The 5,908-nt window shown below is 39.8% G+C and overlaps 1 pseudogene; it reads right to left on the reverse strand.

Moving 5' to 3' along the window:
- Window positions 1-1,875: 1,875 nt before the first annotated feature.
- Window positions 1,876-4,624, reverse strand: LOC109481708 (annotated as a pseudogene).
- Window positions 4,625-5,908: the final 1,284 nt, after the last annotated feature.

Raw genomic sequence — 5,908 nt, forward strand, 5'->3', positions numbered from 1 at the left:
ATACTCAGTAGTCGGTACGTCCACCAGTTTATTCGTCATGTTGTACGTCATGTATTGTCTGAACATTGTTTTTCTGTGTTGAAGTGACTAATGTGTAGTTAGACGTAAACTCGCTTGACCTGTGATAGGGGTGCCAGAGTATACAGCGCAATTTTCTGGAATACAGTGCAATTTTATGGAATACAGTGCAATTTACTAGTATACAGTGCAATTGTACGGAATACAGTACAATCGTATTCTTATACACTGCAGTTTTACGGAATACAACTGCAGTGCAATCGTATTAGTATACAGTACAATTTTACTCTTATACAGTGCAATTTTAGTAAAAATGCACTGTATACTAATACGATTGCACTGTATTCCGTAAAATTTTACTGGATACTAATACGATTGTACTGTATTCCAAAAAAATTGCACTGTATTCCATAAAATTGCACTGTATTCCGTAAAAGTGTACTGTATTTCGTAAAACTGCACTCTATTCCGAAAAATTGCACTGTATTGGCACCCCAATGTGAGCGGTAGTGCGCCGGAAACATGCCTCGCCCGAGGGGACATTCTTCCGCATTGACGCAGATATCTCCGCTCAGGTGTGACCACAGGTGTGTATAAAGGCGGACCAAACTCTACTGTGAGCTGTAGATTCGACAAGCATAGGAGAAACAAGTGCTTTTGAAAAAGCTGTCGTTCGCCCGTGTAGTCTGTAGGAAAGTTTGTTTTGTGTACGATTCTTCTGTTTTTTGAGAAGAGCAATTTGTGCTGGACACTGTAAAGATTAATATAATGTTCCCTAGCGAGGAAGGGCGTTACTGCAAGCAACTGTGATTTTGGCTGACTAGTATGATATATACACAAAGGAGTAATGTGTGTTTTCCTTGGTTTGTGAGTTGCTGACGCTAAATTTCTAGGTATTACATGTATAAGCAATTGAAAATGTACATTGCAGTGATACAGAGACTCACACATTTGGGTTGTACAACAATTTTCTTTATTCTTATGTCTTTTGTCGTTAGCTTGTAAATATAAACATGATGAGGGTAACTACTAGTATACCGTCATATGAACTGGAAACAAAATGACTACTAGTATATAAGGTACATGTACATGGTAAATGTACCTTATCTTTTAGCTTGTAAAGTAAACATGAGGGTAACCATACCTCATATGAACTGGAAACAAAATGACTACAATGTACTAGTATATAAGGTACATGGAAATGACCTTATGTTTTAGCTTGTAAAGTAAACATGAGGGTAACCATACCTCATATGAACTGGAAACAAAATGACTACTAGTATATAAGGTACATGGAAATGACCTTGTGTTTTAGCTTGTAAAGTAAACATGAGGGTAACCATACCTCATATGAACTGGAAACAAAATGACTCACGTTACATAAGGTCAACGACATTATATAGGTAGCTATATAATGTCCTTGATAAGGTACATGGAAATGACGTTGTGTTTTTAGCTTGTAAATATAAACACGATGATTGAACTGCTAGTATACCGTCATATGAACTGGAAACAAAATGACTATATAAGGTCAAGGACATTATATAGGTAGCTATATAATGTCCTTGATAAGGTACATGGAAATGACGTTGTGTTGTTAGCTTGTAAATATAAACACGATGAGTGAACTGCTAGTATACCGTCATATGAACTGGAAACAAAATGACTATATAAGGTCAAGGACATTATATAGGTAGCTATATAATGTCCTTGATAAGGTACATGAAAATGACCTTGTGTTTTTAGCTTGTAAATATAAACACAATGAGTGAACTACTAGTATACCGTCATATGAACTGGAAACAAAATGACTATATAAGGTCAAGGACATTATATAGGTAGCTATATAATGTCCTTGATAAGGTACATGTACATGGAAATGACCTTATGTTTTAGCTTGTAAAGTAAACATGATAAGGGTAACTATACCGTCTATCAACTGAAAACAAAATGACTATATAAGGTACATTTGTGTACATGAAAATGACCTTATGTTTTAGCTTGTAAAGTAAACATGATAAGGGTAACTATACCGTCATATGGATTGAAAAGAAAATCACTGTATAAGGTATAGCAGGCTTTTTACGACAATAGCAAGGTTTTTATGTTTCTCTTTTTATAATTGTAGAATATTTATGTGGATATGATTTGTGTGCAGATGTTTTGGATATTGCAGAAAAAGTGGTAGTTTCCTTCTTTCAAGAGGATTTCTTGAACTAGTTGTTCATTTGTCATGCTAACAGGATCTGAGGTGTCTGTAAGGGCACGAGGTTAGTGTATCTTTGAAACATGTGACAGTGATATTAGGTGCATCCTCCTCTTGTTTGATGGACAACTTGGCTGTGATGTCAGATGGGCAGTTTTTGGTAAGCATGCTCATGTGGCATGCAGGGCATGTGACAATGGTTTCATTGAACTCTTGGATTTTCCTTTTGCAGTTGATGCACTTGATAAAGCGTGAGAGGATACTTATTCCACACACTTTCCCTGTGTATGATCCTGGAGAAGTGATGGTGCTGCTGGTTGTATCATCTGTGTTGATGGTGTCAATGTTGTCTACTTCTGTGATTGTAGTGTCTGGCATAGTGTTGATGTACTTAACATTGCCATGTTCACGTACTCTGACGGTGAGGATGTAGGAGTGATCTTCCAGTACTGTAATTCCTTCCCAGACAACTAGGTTTCTTGTTGCTGTGTTATCAGCGCAGATTACATCAGTTTTGGTCAAGTCTCTACTTGTGGATTGCTTGTCTTTTACTGCAATTGTCTGTGCGAGATTTGTGGAGACAATTTTGACTTTGATCTTAATCACTTCACCAGTTACTATCTCATCAATGTCCCTTAGGGGTGTGATGGGGAGTTCGATGTTCTTTGATGGAAAGGAGAGGTCTGTATCATTGATGATAGTTGCCTTGTTGATTAGGATGTCTGATGTTGACAGATTTCCTTGTGAGTAGCGTGAAATCTTGCATCCACGTTGTGTTTGTTCGTGGTCTTCGAGCCGTTTTCTTTTGTCTGGAGAGAAGCAGACTACTTTCTTGACACTGTCCTTTTCTTGGAGATCAAAGTTAAAGTAAGGGAAGCCAGTGCGTTTTGATTTCTTCATGGGCGAAAGGTTGTGTACGTACCCTTTCAAATCCTGGTTTTGTTTGTCAGCCATTGTGCTAATAAATGATGAGAAAACAAATTTGATTAGTTTGTGGCAATGAATTCAATTAAAAAGATCACTGTGTGGGAGAATGTGTAGAACTACCAAATCGGGAGATAACCTATACATGGTCCAGAGAACAAGAAAGTACTAGTAGTTGAAATACAATGACCACAATGTAAACATTACTGTCAGACCACATGGCATATTTTTCATCTAGTCAGTGTGGCATGTGGTTGAAGGTTGCAACATAACGTTCATATTTCAGCGGCAGTATCACAAAACCATATAAAGCACGCATCAAATTGTTCCCCATAATGTCTATTATTCGCAGGGAAAGGCTTGTTGTTGACGTAATTTTGAGTGAGACCTCCAAATTTTGCGTGATTAGCTTCCACATATAACACAACACTAGCCGTGGCGACTCTTGATTCCAGGCCTATATTATAGCCCTCAGCAAATTTTATAGTCGTGGAAAGTTCCATAGGCAGAACCGAACATTTCGCGTCGGCTGCGCGATGATCCGTTTTCGTCCCGGTTTTCGGGTGTCCCGAGCTTCCCTGAAGTCTTACCTCACGATCGGCCGGGTTGGCGCTGTTCAGATCGCCCTAAATACTCCACAAGGAGGCCGATTCTGCCGTTTACGTGCAAAAATAAACCGGGCGCCATCTTGGGAGGTAACTCGGAAATGTTCGGTGCCACCCTCGGGGACGTTCGGTAGCCTTTCCGGTTGTGACCGGGGCGCTTTCGGTAATGGTCGCTCGTGGTTCGGTACAACCGAACGTCCCCGAACATTCTCGAGTTACCTCCCAAGATGGCGCCCGGTTTATTTTTGCACGTAAACGGCGGAATCGGTCTCCTTGTGGAGTATTTAGGGCGATCTGAACAGCGCCAACCCTGCCGTACGTTAGGTAAGACTTCAAGGAAGCTCGGGACACCCGAAAACCGGGACGAAAACGGATCATCGCGCAGCCGACCCGAAATGTTCGGTTCTGCTGAGGGCTAAAATATAGGCGTCGAATCAAGAGTCGCCACGGCTACACATGATGTTTCTGTCACCTACTCCCGATCCCACAACTGTTTCAAATACAAGACTGGGAACAGTTTATAGATCGTTTCGACACTGCTGGAACATATTCCCATTCATAACTTCTCGAAAACATTTTGTTATTCTATAAGTATCGTTATAACGTTTATAATGTAAACAGCGCACATGTGCGCACATGTACACACACACACCCTCCCCACCATGTGGCCAAGGGCGATACGTCATATCTCAGCGTTAGTTCCACAAAACTATATAAATCACGCATCAAATTGTTCCCCAGAATGTCTATTTCAATGTACCATGACAATGAATAGATTGGTTAATAAATTACAAACAATTTTTGGGGGAAAAGGTACATTTATAGTGCTAAAAAAAGTTACCTCGCTTCTGGCAAGTTCTGCTCTTGAAGGCTGGCGGGAGGGTCTGAATGCTCTTTTCGTAATTACGTAAAGCGCTGACAGTTTATTTCTACTTCTGCAATTCGCAGGGAAAGGCTTGTTCTTGACGTAATTTTGAGTGAGACCACCAAATTTTGCGTGATTAACTTTCTTCATTTTATTGTAATAAGTGGTGGTAGTGGTTTGAATGCAGTGTAAAGTGTTGTCGGTACCCTCATACAGACCCTCTAACATGTGCTTTCATCCGGGACACGAGCCGGGGCTATTCCATTTTAGTGTTGGGGGTGCGCATTTTTATCTACTTAATGTTAGAATCAAGATCAGTGCTGATCCAGGAATTTAAGTCTTTATAACTACTGTGATATGCAATGGCTATCAGAGCATTTGAGGTGCATTGTCTACCTCTACTTCTTTCATTGAATATAAAATCGCCTTGGTGATAATTTGCTGACAATACAGCGTCACACATAGTCCACAATTGTATCAGTTAGTGGTTTTCCTTCATAGTTATGTACGTGGTGGTTTGTGCTTTGCTAATGTACATGTAATCAACAGTTTCAAGTGTGCTTCAGGATCATCAGTCAGAGCAAATATACAGCTTGCTTGAAGAGTTCTAGCAATGTGAACTTTTAATAGGAGTACAAGTTCAGTACAAGTGTACAGTCTGCTCAAGGGCAGTTTAGTGTGTACATTGAACTTTGTTCAGCACAAGTGTCTGCACAAGGGCAGTGTGACAAATGTCCAGCACAACTATAGGGTTTGCTCAAGGGCAATGTGAAGAATTAAATGTTCAGCGCAGGTGTGCAGTCTGCTCAAGGGCAGTGTGAAACTTTGTACCGTTAACTTGTCAAATCTACAGTCTGCTTCAAAGGGAGTGTGAGAAATGTAGTGCAGTGCAAGAACATGTACAGTAGTCACGAGTTAGCAAACAACGGTAGTCACTGAAAGAAAAAAAATACAGTAATTCAATTTTTTAATACATTAAATTCTGTTTTGCTTAATTACATCATGCTGCCTTCATTAACTGGTTTGTGTTTGTGTGCAACTGAACATAACTGAAAAACGCTTCCATGCATAGCTGCTTTGACATACTAGTAGTATAATTTTAAATAACACTGTATCAAAGCAGCCATGCATGGAAGCGTATTTGTAAGGGCTTGGCTTGCAACATATACCAAACTACACAACAAATGACCCCTACAGCGTTCCTGACCTCTAAGAGTAAGCCGACAACTGTTTGAAGTTAAGACTGGTTGATCGTTTCCCAAATTCTTTCCTCACAAAAGTGCGCGTTCA

This window comes from Branchiostoma belcheri, unplaced genomic scaffold (assembly GCF_001625305.1).
Source record: "Branchiostoma belcheri isolate BF01 breed outbred unplaced genomic scaffold, Haploidv18h27 scaffold1, whole genome shotgun sequence".
Taxonomy (NCBI): Eukaryota; Metazoa; Chordata; class Leptocardii; order Amphioxiformes; family Branchiostomatidae; genus Branchiostoma; species Branchiostoma belcheri.